The sequence below is a fragment of the Podarcis vaucheri genome (genome assembly GCF_965113315.1).
Source record: "Podarcis vaucheri genome assembly, chromosome: 4".
Lineage (NCBI taxonomy): Eukaryota > Metazoa > Chordata > Lepidosauria > Squamata > Lacertidae > Podarcis > Podarcis vaucheri.
In genome coordinates, this window is record NC_138762.1 from 71,002,853 (window position 1) to 71,014,354 (window position 11,502).

An 11,502-nucleotide genomic window follows, 5' to 3' on the forward strand; every position below is an offset into this window, starting at 1 on the left:
CCTTACTTGGAAAATCAATACAACCCAGGTGGTTAAGAAAGCCCAACAGAGACTCCATCTCCTCAGAGTATTGCGAAAGAGCAATGTCAATCAACATTTTATAATCTCCTTCTACCGGTCCACAATAGAAAGTGTCCTTTCATACTGCATCACGGTGTGGTACGCTAGTTTGACATCAACTGATAGGAAGTGCCTACAGAGGGTGGTAAATACAGCACAAGATATTATGGGCTGTCCCGTGAATCCTCTAGATGACATCACGGAAGAACGTTGCCTCAGGAGAGTGAGGAAAATTCTCAGGGATGATTCACACTCTGGCCAGCACTTTCTTGATCTCCTGCCCTCGGGCAGAAGATATAGAAGCATGATTAGTTGCACCAACAGGGTAAAGAACAGCTTCTATCCATGGGCTGTTAGGCTGCTGAATGAAAAGATAACAACAGGGCAACTGACTTTTGGGTTTGGTGGGTGTGCGTCAGTAAACGAGGGGAATTAAGACTAAGAGAGCTGAGTGGAGGGTGCTTGTGTAATCTCACTGTATACAAGTTGTACAAGTGACAATAAAGTATTTCAATTTCAATAAATGATCTCTTCTTTGGAATGCTGCAAATTATATTGATATATAGATATTAGATTTCATCCAAAGCTGCATGAGAAGCGTTCCGCTCATGCAATAGGACCCTGCTTAACTCTCGACATGCCAACTCCCATAATTTACTCCACAGGGTCTCCCAAAGTCTGTTTCATGAGCAGAAGAGCAGTACTGCATAAAACCCATTGTTATAGAAATAACACTTTGCTATCATTTGATGACAATGACTTGAGAATGCAAGGACACCGTGTTCACAATGTCACCAGTATTTGTGAGTTAGATTATGACACAAAACAGAATAAGTAATAAGTGCTATTTTAAGATGTCAGTTTTAAATTGAAGAAATAGGTAGGATAAAAAAGAAACAAACCCTTTCTATAGTATTAATAATTTTTTTAATACTCAAGGGTAAATCTTATATATTAAAATGTGAAAAGGATTGCAGCAGACACCCCTAATAGAAATATGAAGTTCTGTTTGTCAAAGGATCCAGATTTTTAGTGTGTTTAGATTTTAAAGCAACCTGTGTAAAAATTGTTGTATTGTGTTATTTCAGGCATTCAAGTTTTACAGCAGTGCAGTCCTATGGATGCAAAAATAAGTCCCATTCTGTTAAATGTGACTTCTTCTCAGGTAGGGATGGAAGAGAAATTCCATGGAAACCTTTTAATGCAAAACTACCTAATGCAAACTTCCCAAAGCTATACAGAAACTGAAATCCAGCTTCTTCTTTGAAATTTGCACTTCTCTGGATTTTGCAGTGCAGTTATCCAACCCAAAAAATGTTTACAAGCAGGAGTGCCAACTTGGCTCCACCGAAATTTGTGGGTGCCTGGCCACTTCATGGGAAATCTTGTGGGTGCTTGGACACCCAGGGAGTTGGCACTTATGTTTACAAACATGCATACATAAGAGGATACTGTATAAAATCCATATATTCATGAAAATAATATACAACATGCATTATATTGGGGAAATTTGTTTGGAAAAATGTGTCTGTTAGGAGAAATGCACACTATAATGCTGACAAATTTTTAGAAAAATGATATTTATCCATCTTGACAATGCTGAGAGTGGCAAATGTTGGTTTGGAAACAGCAAACCATTCCCCCCCACCCCATTTCTTGTGACAATATTTAAAAAGGAATTTTTAAAAAATGGTAATTAACACTGGGAACCTATGGAACAAGTGGGACCCGCAACTAATTGTATTCAGAGTTCCAGCCAACCAGTAATAACCTTTTCCATTCCCCTCCAAACTGTTTTCCATTATTCACCCCAACCCACCAACATTCAACTCCATAGCCACTGGACACCTTTAGTCTTTATTATTACAAACAAACACTGTGTATCAAGAGAGAGGGGGGGCACATATATTTTCCCTAGACTGGGAAGACATGTTTCCCCCCCAGCTCTTGCCCCCGTTTTCTTTATCCCTGGAAGAAGATTAACTCTTCAGGATGCCTATCATCAAATTGCATTGGTCCAAAGGGGATTCTTATGCTCGCAGGCATCTGGCATCAGCGGAGAGTTTAATCTTTGTGCATTGACTGTCACGCTAGCACTGGAAGAGGACTTCAGGCTTCAAGCCGTGATAGCCCTCTTTGAAAGGAGCTCACCAGCTGTCAGTGAGAATTTTTAAAACATCCCTGCTACAATAGCCTTCCAGGCACTGATGGGCAATGTTGAAACAAGGCTTCATATGGTGGAGAGGTCATCAAGCGAGAGGGGATTTGCAGCAATGTAACGGGAAAATGTTACATAAACAAAAGATCATTCTAAGATGGACTTTATTGATCTGTTGCCCTAGCTGGAGCAAACAGGAGTGAATACCATCCATCCAATTCTGCCTCCACACAAAAAATAATATTTTTGATGTAACTCTCAGACTTTTCATTTTCATGTAGTCAGGGGAGTATTAGTTTAGTTTAATTAGTAACATTTAATGCATGGTCACGATTACTCCTATACAGATGGTTCACAATTTTGGTTCCAGAGTATATGTCAGGGGATCCACCAAACTCCTTAAAATCCCATGTTTTGTTTAGAAACCAGTGTGTCTAGTCCTCATGAATGCTGAACTAAGTTACTGAAAGCGAGATTAATCAGAAAAAATCCTGTTTATTTCAATCAACTTCAAAAGGTAAGGGTAGGTAAAGTACCCCTGGATGGTTAAGTCCAGTCAGATGTGACTATGGGGTTGCAGCACTCATCTTGCTTTCAGGCCAAGGGAGCCAGCATTCATTCACCTACAGCTTTCTGGGTCTTGTGGCCAGCATGACTAAATGGCTACTGGCACAACAGAACACTATGACGGAAGCCAGAGCGCATGGAAACTCCATTTACCTTCCCACCGCAATGGTACCTATTTATCTACTTGCACTGGCGTGCTTTCAAACTGCTAGGTTGGCAGGAGCTGGGACAGAGCAATGGAAGCTCACCCCGTCATGGGGATTTAAGCTGCCAACCTTCTGATTGGCAAGCTGAAGAGGCTCGGTGGTTTAGACCACAGCGTCACCTGCATCTGCACACAGTTTTTAAAATGTAGTAGCCTTTGTTTTTGTTTGTTTGTTTGTTTGTTTACTTAATGAAAGTATTTATATCCCACCAGTTCATACAATAAAATATGATGATGAAGAACAGGCTTTCTCAACCTTGGGCCTCCAGATGTTTTGAGACTACAATTCCCATCATCCCTGACCACTGGTCCTGCTAGCTAGGGATCATGGGAGTTGTAGGCCAAAAACACCTGGAAGGCCAAGTTTGAGGAAGCCTAATGTAGAACTATATACAGTGGTACCTCAGGTTACATATGCTTCAGGATACAGACTCCGCTAACCCAGAAATAGTACCTTGGGTTAAGAACTTTGCTTCAGGATGAGAACAGAAATCGTGCTCCAGTGGCACGGCAGCAGCAGGAGACCCCATTAGCTAAAGTGGTGCTTCAGCTTAAGAACAGTTTCAGGTTAAGAACGGACCTCTGGAACGAATTAAGTACTTAGCCTGAGGTACCACTGTATAGAATAAAATAGAGAACACTATGAAAAGTGTGTGTGTGTGTGTGTGTAAAATTAAAGTGGCTTATTTAAAAAATTAAACAGTTACATAGCCCTGTCTACATTACTTACTACCTGATGAGCCTCCATTGGGAAAGCATTCTACAGAATGGGATGGACAATACTAAACACCCAACTTCCAATGGTGCTCAGCTGAGCTCTGTAACATGGGGAACAACTAGCAGCCCCCCTCCAGATAACCTGTGACTAAGCTGGCATATAACAACTCAGACTGTACGTAAGGTGTACTGGACCCAAGGCCTATGTTTAGTTAGGAAACATATGGCACCTGGTGAGAAGACAGGTGTCAGCTACCCAGATACTGCTAGCTCAGTACTGAAAGAGACAAGACACTATATCTTTAGGGGAATTGAAAAAGATATTTGGCATGGAGTATTAAGGCAGAAAATATTCTATTATAAGGCACTTTGGAAAGGCATTGCAATGAGCGGGGGGGGGGGAGAGACCATTAAATTGTTGACGTAAACATATCCCATTCTGGATTTTTTTTAAAAAATTATATATAAATATTGGAAAGGGAGTCCTGGAAGTAATATAGATTATAATGAAGAACATAAAAGCTATTATTATTCTAACTAACAAACAAGTACAACTGGAACATTTAATTACTGAAACAATTGTGGAATTATAAAAATGTATAGCTGCACAAAGAAAACAAGCTTTAATCTACTCTCTTTAAAAACCAACTCTTAAAAAGGAGAGACAGGGGGACAATGTAAAGGTCTTGCCCAAAGTAGCCATCTTAAACCTTTATAAGGATGTCTAAGTCAATGGCACCATTTTGAATTGTATCCAGAAACAGACCAGGTGCCTGTGTAGCTACCCCCAAACCAATATAATATGTTCCATTCTCTCAATCTCTGCGATTCATCGGAAGCTAGCCTCTATATTTTAAAACTGCATTTTCCATTCAAAGGGAGCCTCACACAGAGTACAATCCAGTAAACTAAATGCTACCATAATAGAATATGCAAGAAATGTTTTGTTTTGTTTCAATACTTAATTCACTGTTATAATTAAAACAATCATGTATTTTGTTCCCATTTTTTAAAAACCGTGTTCATTTCATTATATATTCATGAGACTTACCTTCATTTCACTAGCCCCACATGTTTTCCTTGTCTTGCATTCTCCAGCCCTTTTCTATCTTCGCTGTGAGTTCTGAATATCTGCTCTCTGCCTTTGCTGGCCTTTTCCCACCTGACCTGGGAGAGCGAGGCCCTGACTGACAAGCCAGTGGGTGGCAGTGAGAAGGATGGGAACCCACTGAAGTCTTCAAGGGCCCCCAAAGTATTAAGTAGCACAACTGATCACTTCAACTTGAATTTGTAGGGTGTGACTGCACCTCCACTTCTCACACATCCCTACTAGGTTTGGGAAGAGTTACTGCTTCACATGCGCAGGACTAGAGAGCTTTCCTGGTTTTCCTCTCTAATGCCAGAGTTGGATGAGAGTCCCAGATGTGCAGCAGCAGACAGCATGGCAACACTGAAGGATCACTGCCCAGTTTGCTGCGGAGGTTGCAGCAGCGGTGAGTGTGGTATGGCAGCAGCCCTCCCAACATCAACATCACTGTTCAGGCCTGGAGTGGAGCAGGGCAATGGAAAGATCAGGGCAGCACTGATGGGAGTGGTGGATTGGCTCCGCCAGTGCCTCCATGCAGGCCTGATCTCACTGGCTCCCTTCCTCTCCCAAGCCCCATCCATGTAAGCTGCTACCCTGTACCCCTGGTTTACCTGGTAGCAAGTCCTGCTGGCGTACACAGTATGTCAAGTCCAAAGTTCAACTGTCAGGAAGCATGGTCCAAGGTCAATCCACATAAGCCAAGTCCAAAAGTCAGGCAACACAGTTCAGAGTCAAACCCAAAGCACAGTCCCGTAGAAGTTCCTGCAGTATCCAAGCCAAGCATCTCAGCTTTGCTCTCCTGCCCTCTCTTGAGTCTTGATTGTAGCATCTGGGCTTGATGAGGCATGTGACCCTCACCTGTACTAAGCCTAATCAAGCTGAGGAATCACATACCTTCTCCCTGAGCTAACAAGACCCACCTGGGCTGAGGGCCCTTGCCTGACTCGGCCTGTTGTTTCTTCAGCTTGTAAACCACTTTGTGTGTATAGAAAGGCAGCATACAAATTAAAAGTGAAATGAAATAAAGTGGCTTTATATGTCAGTGAGATGACCACATAGGTGGTCCTCATCAGTGACTGATTGCCACAACCTGAATGGGTACTCCTGTTCCAGGAAAGACTTGTCCTAAACACAAGTTTTGCACATATTACAACATCAAATCAAAGCTTCTCCACAGCTTTTCTGGGCAATCTAGAAACACTCAAAAAGTTTTGATGAAAATGCATCCGTTGCACATTAAAAGCTACAGAAACAATTAGGTAGCCAGTTCCATATTGTTCTAGGATTTTGGTTCTGTGTGTGTGTGTGTGTGTGTGTGTGTGTGTGTGTGTCTGCTGTATTTTCCAGACAGGATATGTAGTCTAAAAGGCCAGGCCCATTTGTGCTTCTCCTTTTTCCTCAAAAGAACCAAAGCACTTTATCCAGCCATCCCATTTCCCCTGTCATGCTCACAGTAAAATGAAGAGACATCATACCCAAAAGTAATTTGTAATTACAACTTCATACTTCAAATGGTTGATAAATGTCATCTACTGTGACAATGTCATCTGCTACAAAATTAATAGTGTGTGCATAATTTGCTAGCATTCTAGGACTGTTATACTGAGTATTTGAATGCCATCTAGTGGTCTCAAATGGTGATAGTCTTCTGGTTAGTGGACATCCATGTACATGCTGCAGTTCTCAGTAATGTGCAATATGAATTTTCCATATAAATTAAATGTTCCACCGAGTGTTGCTTTAATTACATATCATCTCAGATTGCGTGTTTCTCACTGCGCGTGTTTTATTGCATCTGCATATAAACAGAGTACTAAATTACAAATAGCTGTTCTACCATCTGAAAGTGCCATATTTTTCAGCATTATTCAAGCATGAAACTGCTGATTTAGAAGCAATTCTATTCATTTGGAGATTAATAAGGGATGTTGTTTCCTATTGGTGTTAATCAGCTCAACAATGCTAACACCACTGTGGCCATCATCAAATTCTGCTGTTGTGGTTAGTGTGCTTATTTTGCGTGCCTTCAGTTGAATTGTCACACACAATGTTTTCCTCTTCAGGACATCTATTTACTTACTTACTTATTTACAGTGGTACCTCGGGTTACATACACTTCAGGTTACAGACTCCGCTAACCCAGAAATAGTGCTTCAGGTTAAGAACTTTGCTTCAGGATGAGAATAGAAATCGTGCTCCGGCGGCGCGGCAGCAGCAGGAGGCCCCATTAGCAAAAGTGGTGCTTCAGGTTAAGAACAGTTTCAGGTTAAGTACGGACCTCCGGAACGAATTAAGTACTTAACCCAAGGTACCACTGTATTTCAGAGTTCTTATACCCTGGCAATGCTTAGCCTAAACTCGAAACAGCATCAACACTGTCAGGTTTCAAAGGTCTGAACAGATGTAAATATATTTTCACCTGTTGCATAAATATAGATAATGTTAAGCAGAGTGGGTGTGGGGAGGATTTGGCCCTTAAGATGTTGCTGTATTACAACTCCCATCAAACATGATCAATGCCAAAAAATGGTGGGAGTTGTAGAGGAGAAGCATCAGGAAGGTCAAGAACTCTTTTGTGATTTTTCCTTAGTCCTAGACAACGCACTGGATTATTGCAGCTGACTTTAACAAGGTTTGTTTTAATTTGTCCGCAGGGCCAACAGCACTTGGTTAGCTGCAACAGTATGTTTGGGCTCCATTGTTGTGGTTTAAAGGTGGCTTGTAGAGCGAAATAAACGGACAACTGTTCCTGGCACAGCTGTGTTTGTATGTAGAGCAACACACTGTGAGTCACTGTCTTGCTGCTCTCCCACAGGAATGCCATTGTTAGCAGAGAAGGAAGCTGAGTCACCAAAGAAACACTTAAAAGGTTGTTCTGATGGGACTAAATTATGGCACACAGAAGTACTGGCGTTCCCTTGTATTTATTTATTGTTCCTATTGAATACAAACAGGAATTAACAAACCATCCTAAAGCCTGGCCCCTTCAAAATGGATTTGTATTCGAAACACAATGACCATCGCGTTCCTACTTTCCTGCCATGCTCAAAAATGGAAAGGGGGCTTGACTTTGACTTTGAACTTTAATCACAGAATTAGGCTCTGTGAATTAGGCAACTTTCACTCTGACACGTCACGAAGGGAAATGTTGCATCCCCATGTGCTTCTTTTCTTACGACTCCCTCAGGAGGTTGTGGACTCTCCTTCATTGGAAGTTTTTAGGCAGAGGTTGGATGGTCATCTGTCATGGATGCTTTAGCTGAGATTCCTGGGTTGCAAGGGGTTGGGCTAGATGACCCTCGGGGTCCCTTGCAACTCTATAATTCCCTTTTAAAACAGAGAGGGAATCTGAGGGAACACAGAATCCATACCAGCTTTCTTCTTGATGTCCCATTGTTCAGGGGATTATTATTATTATTATTATTGCATGAAGTTTAACCTCTGAAAACAAGTGTGGGGGCCAAGCAAGCATTCATACTTGAAAAAGGAGGTATCAGAATAAAAGTCAGTTGCATGTTCAAGATAATCTGTGCTTTCAGGGATGGTGCTGCTGCACTGTGCTGTGTTTTCATTTTATTTATCCATTTGAAGATGGGTAGAATCGTCCCTTCAACATGTAAACCAAATTTTATCCTTAGATTTTGGTGTTATTGCATCCAACAAACAGATCATTTAAACCAAGGTCCTCAATTTCCTTGGCCATTGATAAACTTGTGCCATGAAAATAAAAGGGCTACAGCAGTGATGGGGAAGCTGTGGAGCTTGAGGTGTTGCTCAACTACGATTCCCATCAACATTAGCCGGCATAGCAATAGTCTATACTTTTGAGGCCTAGAACTAGGTTGCTATTTTCTACATAAAGATAAATGGAAAGAAGTAATACAAAAGTCCAAACTGTTTCATTGGTTTCTGGAAGGAAGTGGAAGGAAGATGAGAGCTTCTGGGTTGCTGGCAGCAGTAAGTGTCACTATACGTTCCAGCTTCTTTAGGTTTGCTGCACATTATTAACCAAAGTCAGGAAAAGAAATCAGAGTAAAAGAAAAAAAGAACAAACATGATTGTGTCATGCCAGCTGCCTGGAGTGTGCTTTATGGAAACGGTAAACTTCAGGTTAGGAAGACACGCAAGTATTCTGGTTGCTTGGTTACACAGACAGGCTGTTGTTTGTTTTGAATGCTCAGACTACATGCTTTTTCAGGGAAAAACAATTAAGAATGAGGAACTGTCAAAGGAAAGGCTCGCCAATTCAAAAATCTTCATCTAGTCACTATACTGTGTCAATTTTGCCTGTGGAGGTAGCTTGGGCAAAAACAAGCTCCATGTGAAAAACTCAAGTTAGCTTGTCAGAGAAAATGCTAGCTGAAGAATTTTGTGTGGTGTGGTATGTTTCCCACATGCAAAAGCATATTGGTTTTGAATATTATAATGGTGCCTGCCTGCCCACCCAGTCCCGTAAGACTCCTGCAAAGAATTTTGCTGGCTACAGTTCTACTCACTGTATGCAATCCTGCCCACACTTACCTCGGAGTAAGTCCCATTGACTATAGTGGAATTTACTTCTGAGAAATGAGACATGGAATTGTGCAGACAGAATTAGAGTTCTCAGGAGAGAAATGCCATTTTAGTCATGGGACGTACTGAAAAAGATCAGCCTTTTTGTTATCTTGCACGGACCTAAGCCTCAGAAAGGCCTTCTCCCTTCATTTTTTTAAAAAAACTAGCTTTTTGAACAATATAAATAAAAAGGCCATCTCCCCTTCCTCTGGCTTTCTTTTGTAAACCACATGGATTTGTCACCTAAGTGAAAGAGCCTGGGAGAGGGGAACACCCTTTTCCTGTGGCTGAGCTCAGAATTATGAAATACCAACATGTTCAACCCAAACCCCTCAGTAACTTAAATTATCTGAACTCGCTGCATTCCATGGCAGTTTGTTCCACCCACAAATTCTCACCGCCTTGTCCCTGAATGCATTACTTAAGCACTCAGAAATCACTTCAAGTTATGTCACAACCTCAGCATTCGGGTATCACGGCCTTCCCAATTAGCACGCTGACCCATATTGGCAAGTCTTTGTGGAATGATATATTCATAACAGGAACACTGTGAAGCATCAAACAGCCAAGGAAACATGAATTATTGCTCTGGTCATATTGCATTCCCACCCACTCTTCTCCCCAGATATCTCACCCTGCTGTAAGAATTTAATATTCCCATTTTGATGCACTGTGGGGGACACATTCCTCATAATGGAACTCACCAGCAAACAATGTAAATATGAAAACCGGGGGGGGGGGGAAGGAGGTGTTGCTTGATGGTGGGTGATGGCAATACATATTTGACAGAAGCAAGTGATTCCCGGCACTTAGAAGAATTGATTGTAACCTATTTAGCAGTCTGGAGAAAGAGTACTTAGTTGCTTCTCTCTCACTTTTTCTCTCTCTCTCTCCTGAGCTTTCAGCCAACTCTGCTTGGATTAAGACAGGCTACTTAATCTTTAAAATATGTGTTTCCATAACAAAGGACAGATCATGCATAAATTCTTCATATGGCCGTGCAAGCCAGAGATGGAGAGAAGGGCCTATTGGAAACACACACACACACACACACACACACACACACACACGCGCGGTGCTGTGTGTGCTAACATTGTTTTGTTCTTTCTGAAAAGCAGCCTGTTGACAGGGCTGCCACAAAAAGCTACCCAATTAACCACTTCTGGCCTGGGAAGAATGAACAGCAGTGTTATTTCTCCTTCCTTCCTTCCTTCCTTCCGCCTTTAGTCATGGCTGGGAAGCAGTAGTAGTGCTGGGTGGTACAGGGCAGAATGAGTGGGGAAGGAAGAGTGGGTTAAAAATAAAAATGAAAAGGGTATTTTGCCTTCTGTTTAGGGTTGTTCTAATCTCTGTTTGCTAATGCCATCCAAAATGCAGATCTAGTGATTGTATGCTTCTGAGGGATAGTCTAACCATAGGAAGCAAATGATTTATGTTAATAATTCTGTGCCATCAGAGTTACACTTTGAACTGGATTAGTCCCCTGGCTGAACGATTAACCACTTCCTGTTCTGAAGAGAAATAAATGAGGCTGTGCTAGAATTTAGATGAGAATCCTCATTGTTCTACTTTCAGAGTGGGAAGAGGCAAAGGAGTCGTACATGAAAGGGATAGAAAGGTGAGAAGTATGGGGGGGGAGGACAGAAGAGTCATAGAATTGTAGGGACCACCAGGGTCATCTAGTCCAACCGCCTGCAAGGCAGGAAGCTTTCACCCAATATGAGACTTGAACCCACAACTCTCATATTAAGAGTCTCATGCTCTACCAAGCTGAGCGGAAGAGCACTTTATTCCAGAGCAAATGGGTAAGGATACAACAGCTTTTTGTCTCTTTCACTGCTCTAGAACCGGCCTTGACTGGAGTAGCCATAGTACATTAAAAGGAACTAACAACACGATTTAGATCTAGGTTTTTCTCCTAGTGGAATTTTAGAAGCTATTGCTCATGGGCTCAGAGGCACTGTTCAGAGCAGGAGCCTCAGGTTCAGGTAGGAAAGGCATTCGTCTTTTTACCTGCCAGTGACATGTGGCTATCTTTTGCTCATAGCGAACTTTTGAAACAGGACAATGTGATGAAATGTCTCATCCAGCACAGACCATAAGACTCGTTGTTATTTATCCTTAACTATTTTAAATTGTTTTTGGCATGCCAGG